We start from the raw sequence: 16,295 nt of genomic DNA, 5'->3' as shown, positions 1-16,295 counted from the left end.
CTCATCGAACTCCGGCTTGATCCTCGCCCAATACTTCTCGTACTTTTGGTTGGAGCCGATAATGTCATGGCTCACCATCGACCACGACTCGCAGAAACATCCATCCTCTAGAACCATCCACTTGGCCCCTCGTGTGCCCGAGGCAACTTCTTCCTCTTCTTCTTCACGCCGGCCGCGTCAACCTCCACGAGATCCTCTGCATCCTCCATGACACCCTCGTCCTCGTCGTCCTCTTCATCGCCGCCCTCTTCGTCATCCTCGCCGTCGTCCTCCACCCCCTCGTCCTTCCCCTCCTCCTCCTCACCACCGGCGCCCTCGAATTTGTAGGATAACGTTGCATAGAAAACAAAAATTTTCCTACGGCGAACACGCAATCCAAGCCAAGATGCAATCTAGAAGACGGTAGCAACGAGGGGTTATCGAGTCTCACCCTTGAAGAGATTCCAAAGCCTACAAGATGAGGCTCTTGTTGCTGCGGTAGACGATCACTTGCCGCTTGCAAAAGCGCGTAGAAGATCTTGATCACGATCGGTTCCGGCGCCACGAACGGGCAGCACCTCCGTACTCGGTCACACGTTCGGTTGTTGATGAAGACGACGTCCACCTCCCCGTTCCAGCGGGCAGCGGAAGTAGTAGCTCCTCTTGAATCCGACAGCACGACGGCGTGGTGTCGGTGGCGGTGTAGAAGTCCGGCGGAGCTTCGCTAAGCTATGCGGGATGTGGAGGAGCGGGCGGCTAGGGTTTGGGGAGAAGGGGGCGCCGGCCACTATAGGGGTGCGGCCACCTTGGTGGTGTTTGAGGTGGCCGGCCCCCTCCCCCTTGGCCCTCATTATATAGGTGGAACCCCAAGAGGTGGTGTCCAAGTCTTCGAATAAGACCCGAACCAAAAACCTTCCATAGGAGGGGGAAACCTAGCCCAACTAGGACTCCCACCCAAAGGTGGGATTTCCACCTCCCATGTGGGGGGTGGCCGGCCCCCTATGGTGGAGTCCACTTGGGACTCCACCCCCACTAGGGCTGGCCGGCCATGGAGGTGGAGTCCCTTGTGGACTCCACCTTCCTTGGTGGTTTCTTCCGGACTTTTCTAGAACCTTCTAGAACCTTCCATAGAACCTTCCGCGACATTTTATTCACATAAAATGACATCCTATATATGAATCTTATTCTCCGGACCATTCCGGAACTCCTCGTGATGTCCGGGATCACATTCGGGACTCCGAACAAATATTCGAACTACATTCCATAATTCAAGTACTACCATTTCAACATCCAACTTTAAGTGTGTCACCCTACGGTTCGAGAACTATGCGGACATGGTTGAGTACTTACTCCGACCAATAACCAATAGCGGGATCTGGAGATCCATAATGGCTCCCACATATTCAACGATGACTTTAGTGATCGAATGAACCATACACATATATTACCAATTCCCTTTGTCTCGCGATATTTTACTTGTCCGAGGTTTGATCTTCGGTATCACTCTATACCTTGTTCAACCTCGTCTCTGACAAGTACTCTTTACTCGTACCGTGGTATGTGGTCTCTTATGAACCCATTCATATGCTTGCAAGACAATAGACGACATTCCACCGAGAGGGCCCAGAGTATATCTATCCGTCATCGGGATGGACAAATCCCACTTTGTTGATCCATATGCCTCAACTCATACTTTCCTGATACTTAATCCCACCTTTATAGCCACCCATTTACGCAGTGGTGTTTGGTGTAATCAAAGTACCTTTCCGGTATAAGTGATTTACATGATCTCATGGTCATAAGGACTAGGTAACTATGTATCGAAAGCTAATAGCAAATAACTTAATGACGAGATCTTATGCTACGCTTAATTTGGGTGTGTCCATTACATCATTCACACAATGACATAACCTTGTTATTAATAACATCCAATGTTCATGATTATGAAACTAATCATCCATTAATCAACAAGCTAGTTTAAGAGGCATACTAGGGACTTCTTGTTTGTCTACATATCACACATGTACTAATGTTTCGGTTAATACAATTCTAGCATGATATATAAACATTTATCATAAACATAAAGATATAAATAATAACCACTTTATTATTGCCTCTAGGGCATATCTCCTTCGCCTCCCACTTGCACTAGAGTCAATAATCTAGATTACATTGTAATATACCTAACACCCATGGCATTCAGGTGTTGGTCATGCTTTGCCCTAGGGAGAGCTTTAGTCAACGGATCTGCTACATTCAGATCAGTGTGTACTTTGCAAATCTTTACTTCTCCATCTTCGATGTACTCGCGAATCGAGTGGTAACGCAGCTTGATATGCTTCAGCCTCTTGTGTGACCTTGGCTCTTGTGCATTGGCGATGGCACCCATGTTATCACAAGTAAATGATTAATGGGTCCAATGCACTAGGAACCACACCGAGCTCTACAATGAACCTCTTCATCCATACCGCTTCCGATGAAGCCTCTGCCGCTATGTACTCGATTCTGTTGAAGACTTCGCCACCGTGCACTGCTTCGAGCTTGCCCAGCTTACTGCAGCACCATTCAATATAAACACGTACCCAGATTGTGACTTAGAGTCATCAGGATCAGTGTTCCAACTTGCATCGGTGTAACCGTTTACAACGAGCTCTTGGTCACCTCCATAACAAAGAAACATATCCTTAGTTCTTTTCAAGTACTTCAGATATTCTTGACCGCTGTCCAGTGTTCCATTCCTGGATCACTTTGATATCTGCTAGTCAAACTAACAAAGATGTGCTATATCCGGTCTAGTACATAGCATGGCATACATGATAGATCCTACCGCCGAGGCATAGGGGATGTTACACATCCTTTCTCTTTCTTCTGCTCGTAGCGGTCCTTGAGTTTTACTCAATACCTTGCACAGTAACATAGGTAAGAACCCTTTCTTACTTTCGTCCATTCTAAACTTCTTTAGAATCTTGTCCAGATATGTACTCTGTGATAGCCCTATTAGGCGTCTTGATCTATCTCTATAAATCTTGATGCCTAATATATACGATGCTTCACCAAGGTCTTTCATTGAAAAACTATTATTCAAATAACCCTTAACACTGCTTAATAGTTCTATATCATTCCCGATCAATAATATGTCATCTACATATAATATCGTAAATGCTACAGAGCTCCCACTCACTTTCTTGTAAATACAGGCCTCTCCATGACACCGTATAAACCCGAAGTCTTTGATCACCTTATCAAAACGTCGGTTCCAACTTCTTGATGCTTGCTTCAGTCCATAGATTGAACGCTGAAGTTTGCATACTTTGTCAGCATTTTTAGGATCGACAAAACCTTTGGGTTGTACCATATACAACTCTTCCTCAATGTCTCCATTAAGGAACGCCGTTTTGACATCCATCTCGCCAAATCTCATAATCGAAAAATGCAGCTATTGCTAACAAAATCCTCACAGATTTTAGCTTCGCTACAGTGAGAATGTCTCATCGTAGTCAACTCCTTGAATTTGTCGGAAACCCTTTGCGACAAGTCGAGCTTTATAGACAGTAATATTACCATCAGCATCTGTTTTTCTCTTGAAGATCCATTTATTCTCGACAGCCTTTCGGCTATCAGGTAAGTCTACCAAAGTCCATACTTTGTTATCATACATGGATCCCATTTCGGATTTCATGGCTTCTTGCCATTTGTTGGAATCTGGGCTCATCATCGCTTCTTCATACGTCGCAGTGGTCCTCATCATTGTTATCCACAATCATGACATTTAGACAAGGATCATACCAATCAGGAGTGGCACGTTCCCTTGTCGATCTGCGAGGTTCGGTAGTTTCCTCGTTCGAAGTTTCATGATCATTATCATTAGCTTCCTCTCGTTGCCGGTGTAGGCGGTACAGTACAACTTCCGATCGCGCTACTCGATCAACGAGTATAGATTCATCAATCTCATCGAGTTCTACTTTTCTTCCAGTCACTTCTTTAGTGAGAAATTCTTTCTCAAGAAAGGTTCCGTTTTTAGCAACAAAGATTTTGCCTTCGGATCTGTGATAGAAAGTGTACCCTATAGTTTCCTTAGGGTATCCTATGAAGACGCATTTCTCCGCTTTGGGTTCTAGCTTGTCCGGTTGTAACTTCTTTACATAGGCTTCGCAACCCCAAACTTTCAGAACGATGACTTAGGTTTCTTATTAAACCATAATTCATACGGTGTCGTTTCTACGGATTTTGATGGTGCTCTATTTAAAGTGAATGCGGCTGTCTCTAATGCATAACTCCAAAAAGATAACGGCAAATCAGTAAGAGACATCATACTACGAACCATATCTAAGAGAGTTCGATTACGACGTTCGGACACACCGTTTCGTTGTGGTGTTCCCGGCGGTGTCAATTGTGAAAGTATTCCGCATTTCTTTAAATGCATGCCAAACTCATAACTCAGATATTCACCTCCACGATCAGATCGTAGAAATTTGATCTTCTTGTTACGTTGATTTTCTACTTCACTTTGAAATTCCTTAAACTTCTCGAAAGTTTCGGATTTATGTTTCATGAAATAGATATACCCATATCTACTCAGATCATCTGTGAAGGTTAGAACATAACGATAACCACCGCGCGATGCTACGCTCATTGGTCCACATACATCGGTATGTATGATTTCCAATAAGTCAGTAGCTCGCTCCATCATACCAGAAAATGGAGTCTTTGTCATTTTTCCCATTAGACATGCTTCGCATCTATCAAGTGACTCAAAGTCAAGTGATTCAAGTAATCCATCAGTATGGAGTTTCTTCATGCGTTTCACTCCAATATGACCAAGATGACAAGTGCCACATATAAGTAGAATTATCATTAAGTTTAATTCGCTTAGCATCAATGTTATGTATATGCGTATCACTACTATCGAGATCTAATAGAAATAAGCCATTCTTTTGTGGTGCTCGACCATAAAAGATATTATTCATAAAAATAGAACAACCATTATTCTCAGACTTGAATGAATAACCGTCTTGCATTAAACAAGATCCAGATATAATGTTCATGCTCAACGCAGGTACATAATAACAATTATTTAGGCTTAAAACTAATCCCGAAGGTAGATGTAGAGGAAGTGTGCCGACTGCGATCACATTGACCTTGGATCCGTTTCCAACGCGCATCGTCACTTCATCTTTCAGCAGTTGTCGTTTATTCTTTAGTTCCTGTTTCGAGTTACAAATATGAGCAACCGAACCGTATCAAATACCCAGTGTACTAGAACGAGAACCAGTGAAATGGACATCTATAACATGTATATCAAATATACCTTCTTTCTTCTTCTTGACAAGGCCGCTCTTCGATCAGCCGGATACTTGGAGCAATTACGCTTCCGGTGTCCCTTCTCTTTGCGTAATAGCACTCAAGATCGTGCTTAGGGCCGTTCTTAGGTTTCATAGGAGGCGTGGCAGCTTTCTTGCCACCCTTCTTGAATTTTCCCTTAGACTTGCCCTGTTTCTTGAAACCGGTGGTCTTGTTGACCATCAACACTTGGTGCTCTTTCTTGATCTCAATCTCAAGCAGCTTTTAGCATGCCAAAGAGTTCGAGTAACTCCTTGTTCATGTTCTCGCATATTGTAGTACATCACAAAGTTCTTGTAACTTGGTGGCAGTGAATGAAGGACACGATTAATCCCCAGTCTGTTAGGAATTACTATTCCCAAGTCACTGAGTTTCTTCGCATGCCCGGACATGGCGAGCATGTGCTCACTAACGGAGCTGCCATCTTCCATCATACACTGAAGAAATGTTTCGATGCTTCATAGCATTCCATCGCCGCATGAGTCTCGAATATAGCTTTCAGCTCATTCATCAACTCATGAGGATCATGGTGCTCAAAACGTTTTTGAAGATCGGATTCCAGATCGCACAGATGGCACACTCGAACTTGAGAGTACCGAGTTTTCCGAGTCGCGTAAACAGCTTTTACTTCATCGGATTCATCTTCTGCAGGAGGGTCACCTAGCGGTGCATCAAGCACAAATTGCATATTTCCGCCGAGAGGAAGATCCTCACATGACGGAACCGGTCGGTGAAGTTGCTACCGTTGCTCTTAAGTTTCTCTTTCTCTAGGAACTGATTAAAATTGATTGGGGACGCCATCTCTACAACATATATTTGCAATAGTTTAGACTAAGTTTATGACAAATTGAGTTCAAATTTTAATTCAACATAATTAAAAACCTAAGTGAACTCCCACTCAAAACAATATCCCTCGCATTGTCTTAGTGATCACACGAACCAAATCCACCGCACCTAAACCCGATCATCACGAGAAAAGGTGTGATTTCAATGGCGAACACTCAAAGTGTTCATCATATCAACCATATGATTCATGCTCTACCTTTCGGTATCACGTGTTCCGAGACCATGTCTGTACATGCTAGGCTCGTCAAGGCCACCTTAGTATCCGCATGTGCAAAACTGTCTTGCACCCGTCATATGTACTTATTGAATCTATCACACCCGATCATCACGAGGTGCTTCAAACGACAAGACTTGGCAACGGTGCTACTAAGGATGAACACTTTATTATCTTGAGATTTTAGTGAGGGATCATCTTATAATGCTACCGTCGCGATCTAAGCAAAATAAGATGCATAAAAAGGATTAACATCACATGCGGTTCATATGTGATATGATATGGCCCTTTTTGTTCTTGCGCCTTTGATCTTCATCTCCAAAGCACGGATATGATCTCCATCATCTTCGGGCATGATCTCCATCATCGTCGGCGTAGCACCAAGGTCAATGGCGCCGTCTTCATGATTGTCCTCCATGTAGCAACTATTACAACTACTTTGAAATACTACTCAACATGAAATTTAAAGACAACCATAAGGCTCCTGCCGGTTGCCACAATACAATAATGATCATCTCATACATATTCATCATCACATTATGGCCATATCACATCACCAAACCCTGCAAAAACAAGTTAGACGTCTCTAATTTGGTTTGCATATTTTACGTGGTTTAGGGTTTTCGAGAGAGATCTAATCTACCTACGAACATGAACCACAACGTTGATACTAATGTTTTCAATAGAAGAGTAAATTGAATCTTTACTATAGTAGGAGAGACAGAGACACCCGCAAAGCCTCTTATGCAATACAAGTTGCATGTCGAACGAGGAACAAGTCTCATGAACGCGGTCATGTAAAGTTAGTCCGAGCCGCTTCATCCCACTATGCCATAAAGATGCAAAGTACTCAAACTAAAGATAACAAGAGCATCAACGCCCACAAACCATTGTGTTCTACTCGTGCAACCATCTATGCATAGACACGGCTCGATACCACCGTAGGATAACGTTGCATAGAAAACAAAAATTTTCCTACGGCGAACACGCAATCCAAGCCAAGATGCAATCTAGAAGACGGTAGCAACGAGGGGTTATCGAGTCTCACCCTTGAAGAGATTCCAAAGCCTACAAGATGAGGCTCTTGTTGCTGCGGTAGACGATCACTTGCCGCTTGCAAAAGCGCGTAGAAGATCTTGATCACGATCGGTTCCGGCGCCACGAACGGGCAGCACCTCCGTACTCGGTCACACGTTCGGTTGTTGATGAAGACGACGTCCACCTCCCCGTTCCAGCGGGCAGCGGAAGTAGTAGCTCCTCTTGAATCCGACAGCACGACGGCGTGGTGTCGGTGGCGGTGTAGAAGTCCGGCGGAGCTTCGCTAAGCTATGCGGGATGTGGAGGAGCGGGCGGCTAGGGTTTGGGGAGAAGGGGGCGCCGGCCACTATAGGGGTGCGGCCACCTTGGTGGTGTTTGAGGTGGCCGGCCCCTCCCCTTGGCCCTCATTATATAGGTGGAACCCCAAGAGGTGGTGTCCAAGTCTTCGAATAAGACCCGAACCAAAACCTTCCATAGGAGGGGAAACCTAGCCCAACTAGGACTCCCACCCAAAGGTGGGATTTCCACCTCCCATGTGGGGGGTGGCCGGCCCCCTATGGTGGAGTCCACTTGGGACTCCACCCCCACTAGGGCTGGCCGGCCATGGAGGTGGAGTCCCTTGTGGACTCCACCTTCCTTGGTGGTTTCTTCCGGACTTTTCTAGAACCTTCTAGAACCTTCCATAGAACCTTCCGCGACATTTTATTCACATAAAATGACATCCTATATATGAATCTTATTCTCCGGACCATTCCGGAACTCCTCGTGATGTCCGGGATCACATTCGGGACTCCGAACAAATATTCGAACTACATTCCATAATTCAAGTACTACCATTTCAACATCCAACTTTAAGTGTGTCACCCTACGGTTCGAGAACTATGCGGACATGGTTGAGTACTTACTCCGACCAATAACCAATAGCGGGATCTGGAGATCCATAATGGCTCCCACATATTCAACGATGACTTTAGTGATCGAATGAACCATACACATATATTACCAATTCCCTTTGTCTCGCGATATTTTACTTGTCCGAGGTTTGATCTTCGGTATCACTCTATACCTTGTTCAACCTCGTCTCCTGACAAGTACTCTTTACTCGTACCGTGGTATGTGGTCTCTTATGAACTCATTCATATGCTTGCAAGACATTAGACGACATTCCACCGAGAGGGCCCAGAGTATATCTATCCGTCATCGGGATGGACAAATCCCACTGTTGATCCATATGCCTCAACTCATACTTTCCGGATACTTAATCCCACCTTTATAGCCACCCATTTACGCAGTGGTGTTTGGTGTAATCAAAGTACCTTTCCGGTATAAGTGATTTACATGATCTCATGGTCATAAGGACTAGGTAACTATGTATCGAAAGCTAATAGCAAATAACTTAATGACGAGATCTTATGCTACGCTTAATTTGGGTGTGTCCATTACATCATTCACACAATGACATAACCTTGTTATTAATAACATCCAATGTTCATGATTATGAAACTAATCATCCATTAATCAACAAGCTAGTTTAAGAGGCATACTAGGGACTTCTTGTTTGTCTACATATCACACATGTACTAATGTTTCGGTTAATACAATTCTAGCATGATATATAAACATTTATCATAAACATAAAGATATAAATAATAACCACTTTATTATTGCCTCTAGGGCATATCTCCTTCAGAATTCGAGTGGCCCCTGCGGCCAGTGAACGGGGCGCCGCACCGGGGCCTGGCTCGCCATGGGGCGCTTGATCGTACGCCGGGGAGTAGAACACGACGTTGGGGTTGAAGCCGCCATGCAGCAGCGTATCCTCGTACCACGGCGACAAGTTTGGTGTCACGCACCCGGGAGTGGCATAGGGGTCGTCATTGTAGAAGCTGAATGTCGACGGGGACAACACTCACAGAATGCATGCTGGCCCCAACAACGTACTCCATTGGCTCGCGTTGGTGGCTGCGATACATGCTGCCAGCGCGTGCTGGTGCGCACACGCCGCCACCAACTTCTTCTCCAGCTGCGCTGCCTGCTGTCCCCTCCACTCCGCCTTCAACAGCTTGCGGCGCAGGCAGTCTTGGTCCTACTGATCGTCGGTCCAGCCTTCCAACTTCTTCTTTGCAGCCGGCGCCTTCTGTGGCTTCGCTAAGGGCGTCTTCGGCCCTTTCGTCTCATTGCCTGATGGCTTGGTGGCCGCTTTCTAGGCCATTTTTTGGATGGGAGAGGGTAGCGGTGGCGGGAGGGACAGAGTAGCAACGATGGATGGAGAAATGAATCGGCGGGATATGTGGTGAAATCTGTTGGGAGGGCAGAAATGCGCGGCGGGAGAGGCGTGATGTGGCAGGAGAGGGGGTCAAATTTTTATGTGTCGCTGACGCGTCATGCCCACGTCTCCTCGCCTCGCTTTTCGTTGTGTCCGGCGTGTCCGGAGCGTCCCCTGTGGAGCAGGGACGGGCTCGGGACGCCGGAAACCGGATTGGGCCGCGCCGGACGGAAGGAGCATTTGGGGCGTGTGGCTGGGAATGAAATTTTGTTCGGTGTCGCAAATCCCTTTGGAGGCCGCTTTGGGTACGCGGATAGAGATGCTCTTAGACTCACAATGTGTCTAGAATATCTTCTTCAACTTGCAGGAATATACATTGTTGTTGTGCAATAAAAGAACTCCATTTCTTCCTTCCCTCCTCCACCAGGCGATTTACACAGAAATAACCCAAAAGTGAAAGAAAAGCACAGAATGACCCTCCGGCGAAACTATTTCACCAATCTAACCCTTTTGTGTGGCGCCCCTCCCACGGGCGCCACACATGCCCATGTGGCTCCCCTCCAGCCGGCGCCACTGACCCAGCCGACGTGGCCCCCTCGCCGCTGAGCTGGTGCGCCCATCCGACGTGGCAGCATGTGTGGCGCCCCTCCCAACGACGCCACACATGCACTTGTAATCCCCCAAAACATACTGTGAGACAATTCCTCTGGGACTTAGCCGTTTTGCGAGGCTCGATGTGTGGCGCCGGCGCCACACTAGCATGTGTGGCGCCGATGCCACGGGCGCCACACATAGAGGCTCGCGAAAACGGCTAAGGACTTATCGTCCGGAGCCCCTGGATGTTTTCGACCCAATACTTGATATAAGTTGGCATGTGTGGCGCCGATGCCATGGGCGCCACACGGCAAGCAGTGGCGCCGGGCAGCAGTGGCGCCACACATTGACTTGTGTTAAAAACATGAAAAATCCTACCAAAATCCAACAGTTAGGAGTACAACATTGGACACAACAAGTAGCAAATTCATGACATACACATATAACACTTCATAGGTCACATTGTAGCACGTAGATTCAAACAACAAGTAGCATTACAGACCATGGTTCGAAATGACATAGGGTTCACAAATCGATACTTATGAAGATAGAGTTCAGAACAACACGTAGCACATCCTAGTAGCGTCCTCGACATGCCGTCCTCGCGGGCTGCTTCCGGATGGCCATCCTCTTCGTCCGCTGCCGTGGCTGCTCCTGCTGCTGCTCCTGCTGCTGCTCCTCCTCCTCCTCCTCCTCTGAAGAGAACGGCTCGTCGTTCCTCATCCTCGACAAAGCTGATCTCCGCCGCGGCCTCTCATCCTCCTCAGTGACAACCTTCTTTCCTCGGTTGACATAATCTTCCGGAGTGTACCGGTTTGGACCCTTGCCCCTTGGCTTCAACTGGTAAGCTGACCGTGGGGCTTGCTTCGAGGTACGCTTTGGAAGTATGCCTTGACTCAGAATTAGCTCGTCCTCAGGAATCTTCACAAACACGAACACATGAGATTACAAAGTTGAAATTAGTAAGAACATGTTTGACAGCAACAAAATAGTCCATACCTCCCGCTCTTCTGAAGAGGAAGATGTAGCGATTTCGGCTTCCCGGCAACCTAGCAAGCTGGCTAACCGTCGCATCTTTCGTGCAGTGTTCTGCGTCATCCCGTTCATGGTTACAAATCCACCACATCATAGTAGCGTACATTCAAAGTTGGTGATCATACCTTAATGAAATACCGCAACGGTCTGACAGGCTTGTCATCTGTCCCGCTCTGCTCCCAGATAACCTCGCACTCCTCAGCTGTTTTTTCGATCTCCTTCCGCTGTGACAAACATAGCATACACAATTGAAGCGACCACATGGCAATGTAGATGATGTACTAGTTAGTGAGAGAATAGAATACCACGAAGTTCAGCTCGGAAGCAATAGAAGTCGATCTCCCTCTGCGAGCAAAGGTGTCGTGCTGGCTTTGCCCAACCTCATCGAACTGGATGGGGTCGTCCAAGATCTCCTCAGGATACGCGTGCTTAACTAACTCGATACGCGTGTTCTCATGGAACCACTCGAGGTAGTTGTTGAAAGCGGCGAAGTTGTGAGGCACAATCTGCTCAGGGCCAGCATTCCGTGCCGCTTGCAAACAGTGTTGGAGCAATTTGCGATGTGGCCGCTATGATGGACTGGCCAATTTGTGATCTTCCTCTGCCGCTGCCTATCAAGCTTGCAAGAATCAGCAAGTTAGTTTGTACCTCTTCTATCAAGAATCTTCCATCGCATGATTCCAGAAGTTTACCTATGAAGCGCCTTGTCCGTGTCTTGCCACACTGGTGGGCACTCCTGATACAGCCCAAACTGTCTCATCACTCTTTGCGGCTGGTGGTGTTCAACAAGCCACATGCATATGAGTGGGCAGCGCATACGCCAGAACCGCGCCTCCTCCCAGGTGCACTTGTGGTTGAGGTCGGTCATCGACGCGCCAATACGGTAGTAGCCACCATATGGCTCCCATTCCACCTCGCAGATACAAATATCTCAGAATTTAGAACATGCCAGTAGAATCAATGAAAACTAGGATTGCAAAAGAGTGATCGGTTACCTGCTCAGCGGTAAGAGTGTCCAACTCCGCAGTGTACTGCATGTACATGATCTTTGGATCGCCCGACATCTCCGAGACATTGTCCCAAAGGTATGCCCAAGTGGGCTCCCGATCAGGAAAGTGAGGGTGATGAGGCCATGGCCTCTCGTTGAGTACCCTGGGCCGCCCAACTGATAGGCGGTCCCAGCTCCATACGGAAAGTAGGAGCATGCATCCACCAATACCGCCGCTCCCAGACCTGCGACAAGCTTCGTCCAACTACGCACATAAGACATTTGGTTAGTACTTTGTCTAGCACACTACTATAGGAAAATAGTACATAGAGCAAATCATCACCTGCCGGTAGAGGTAGGCAAGTGCCGCTGTTCCCCAACTCCAACGGTTATCCAACACCGTAAGCGCCTTCAGCCAACACCAATGGGCCAGCTTCCCCCCACTGTCAGGAAAGAGAGTCCTCGAAATCATGTACCATAAGTACACGCGGGCGTACGTCCTCCGAGTGTCCTCGTCGGCCTCTTCCAGGCATTCTCCAAAGTTAGTCCTGATCCATTCGAAAGACGCGCCGGCGGGAGCTCTCTTCTTTGGTTCTGTTGGCAGCGGAGGAGCCATGCCAATAAGCACCTGCATCTGCTCGCGCCACCCATCAGAAGCTGTGTTCATACACAGTGGCTCGCCCTGAATAGGTAGTCCAAGGATCATGGAAACATCCTGGAGAGTAGGGGCCATCTCGTCGGCCCTCAAGTGGAAGGTGTGAGTCTCCGGCCTCCACCGGTCGACAAGGGCGGTGAGTGCCGAGGGGTTCATGAGTAGCCCCCCACGGCTTACAAGGGATATGAACGGCATAAGACCGGTAGGCCGGATGAACTCCGTGTACCTCTCGTCATACGGTATATCCGCTGTGCCATGGTAACGAATCTTCAAAGGGTGAAGATCCGTTCCCTTCTCCGTCATATGAACAGCCCGGTGCACCCTGTCATACTCTTCATCCAGAAGCCACACCATCCTACATGTTTACACAAATACAACATATTATGAGCCATTCATACCAAATATGAGCAACACATACATGAGAATATATCCAAATAGGCCATCACACATACATTCCTAACAAATATGAGTTATTCCATCAAGAATACTAGGCATATGTAACACATTTGAATGCATTTGCTAGGCAAATATTAGACATTTCAACACATACATACATAGAATTTGAACAAATCTAGGGTTCATATCCAAATCCACTAACATATCTAGGGTTCCTACACATACACATTCAACACATACATACCCATTTCAACACATACATAGCCATTTCAAACATCTTTGGTTCAAACACAACCAACATTTCAACACATACATACATAGGATTTCAACACATACATGTAAAATTTCATATCTAGGGTTCCAACAAATCTTTGGTTCAAACACATATACTACAATGTAGATTCCACCAACATAAATTTCTACATATCCAAATCCAATAAATCTACCAAATCTAGGGTTCATACCCAAATCTACCAAATCCACCAACACTATTGGATGAATTGGAGGGAATCGAAGGGGAATACCTTGAGGAATGGAGGAGGAAGGAGTTGGCCGGATAGATCTGATGATTCCTTGGTTGATTTGGTGGGGGGGCCGAAGGGGAGGCGTGCGGCGGCAGCGGTTGGGGAGGAGGAGAGAGGAAGAGAAAGAAGAAAGAAGGGTCGGGCTGGGCGCGGGCGCCACACTTAAGTGGATGTGTGGCGCCCGTGGCATCAGCGCCACACATGCTAGTGTGGCGCCCGTGGCATCGGCGCCACACATCGAGCCTCGCAAAACGGCTAAGTCCCAGAGGAATTGTCTCACAGTATGTTTTCGGGGATTACAAGTGCATGTGTGGCGCCGTTGGGAGGGGCGCCACACATGCTGCCACGTCGGATGGGCGCACCAGCTCAGCGGCGAGGGGGCCATGTCGGCTGGGTCAGTGGCGCCGGCTGGAGGGGAGCCACATGGGCATGTGTGGCGCCCGTGGGAGGGGCACGGGCGCCACACAAAAGGGTTAGATTGGTGAAATAGTTTCGCCGGAGGGTCAGTCTGTGCTTTTCTTTCACTTTTGGGTTATTTTTGTGTAAATCGCCCCTCCACCACCGCAGGTGAATTGTTCCTAACTGACACCATTTATTCATTCCTCTTTCCCAGTGGATTGTTGCTTACCTTTATGGCCGGTTTTGTTTGTTATACATTACGCTCCCGGAATTGCAGGGGAGCCTCATCTGCTAGTGCCTTTCTTTAAAAGACACTACACTCATATTAATTGTACCTTGTTCTTTTCCACTACACACCAACAACAACAGCTAGCTAGGAGTATATGGTTCATAACTCTTTCCTCTCCAAAATATCATACTCCATTCTTATCTAACTCGAACGCAACAGGAGCCTCTTGGTTTGGAAATTGGAACTACTAACCCAGGCCATCTTGCATGATCAATGCAACCCGGCAAATAATGAGGCAGAAAACTAACAGTTACCCGTACTTTCCAGGCATGGCAGCAGTAACAACAACATTATGTGTGGAGCTAGACGCACAGAGAGATTCCATCAGAGATGAGCTGCAGGTTTGATGGTACGCTGCATGCAACGCATGCTTTGTTTCCATTCTCCATTGATTACTTAGCATGCATGATTGGAGGAAAAAGGGGTGCTTAGTGTACCGTCATATATACCAATGTACATGTTGCTCAAACCTTGATTGTAGAGATCGAGCCTCCAATCCCAGTGACGTGACATTGCACAATAATGCACAACTGGCATACACCACCAGAGGTGCTAAGCTTATTAGCAACACTGCTCACCTGATGTGTTTGCTCACCACCTGCTAGCTTGCTTGGCCTGTTTCTGTTGAGCTACTATAACCGGAGCCGCGGATGGATGATGATTAGAGCCGTCACTCACTATAGCCATGTCACGCAAAGGTGTATATTATATTTATGTTCATGCATCCATACATACATGCACCATAGCTCAAATCTATCTTATAGATTATTACATCATCATAGTTCATACATATATATATGATAGCCAAATAGTGGTAGATATTTGTTCTCCTATACTGAACCCCTGATGCAGCATGCCTGAAAACCTGCAGGTGCATGTCTGAAGTCTTTCTTCGTCTGATGCATCAGAACGCTGGCTACCTAGCTGACTGATGAACAAGATCTCTCTTAGCTCGTTGGATGGATGGGTGTAGGCACTGTTGGCATGGAGCGGTGTGCCGCGATCGAGAACGTGCCAAAGTTTCCTTGTGGGTGATGCCTGAGGTTGGCTAGGGCCGGCGCTGCTGCAGCAGCTAGGTAGCGAGCAGCAGACGCAGGGAGGCTGGAGGAGGCATGCATGCTGTGCGCGGCGCTGTTGCTGCGATGGGGTGGTGATGGTGGTGGTGGCCATGGATGGGAGAGAGGGGGAGTGGTGTGGGAAAAGACTTGACATGCAATTGGATGAGCAGGGTGAGGTCCAGGTTATATCTACCCATGTCCGTTTTTCTGATATGCTGCTTCCGCTGAGGTGAGCCATCACGCACTAGCTAGCTACACTCCCCGATCCAGATCGGGTAAAACGTGTGAAACCACATGAGATGCATGCATGTCCATCTACAGGGTAGCTAGCTAGCTAGGTTGTAGGAGGCTAGTATATACGCCTGCTGTAGTGTGTTTATAAGCATTTTGCGTAAAATTGTATCTCTTATCTTATTTCCATATCCATTTATCTCTCTGGTGACTGTTTGCGTACTGCATGTGTGATGTATGTCTCCGACTCTCCATGGAATTCATCAGCTATCATGTACTTTCTCATTCCTCCGTTCCAAATTAAGTGTCATAGCTTTGGTTAGAGCATCTCTAGCAGTGCCCGTAAAAGAGCCAAAAACGAAACATAACTGCTAGTTTACGGGTTCGGTCTAAAAATAGCGCCGATCAGTTACCGTAAACGAGGCGAAACCGAATATTTTTTT

The 16,295-nt window shown here is 47.1% G+C and overlaps 1 long non-coding RNA gene across 4 annotated transcripts in view; it reads left to right on the top strand.

Annotated features, from left to right (window-relative positions):
- The window catches only part of LOC127341153 (uncharacterized), a 30,227-nt gene extending 14,147 nt beyond the window's left edge, over window positions 1-16,080 (top strand). Inside the window, exons 10-12 of one of the 4 annotated variants that reach the window (XR_011754924.1) lie at window positions 14,831-14,912; window positions 15,169-15,261; window positions 15,435-16,080. This is a non-coding gene — a long non-coding RNA (uncharacterized lncRNA). Of the gene's footprint in view, window positions 1-14,830; window positions 15,262-15,434 lie in introns of all 4 variants that reach the window. The other 3 variants (XR_007875314.2, XR_011754925.1, XR_011754921.1) reach the window with 3 other exon arrangements.
- Window positions 16,081-16,295: the final 215 nt, after the last annotated feature.

Source organism: Lolium perenne, chromosome 3 (genome assembly GCF_019359855.2).
Source record: "Lolium perenne isolate Kyuss_39 chromosome 3, Kyuss_2.0, whole genome shotgun sequence".
Taxonomy (NCBI): Eukaryota; Viridiplantae; Streptophyta; class Magnoliopsida; order Poales; family Poaceae; genus Lolium; species Lolium perenne.
The sequence above is the reverse complement of the archived record's forward strand: the minus strand, read 5'-3'. Positions and strand labels throughout refer to the sequence as shown.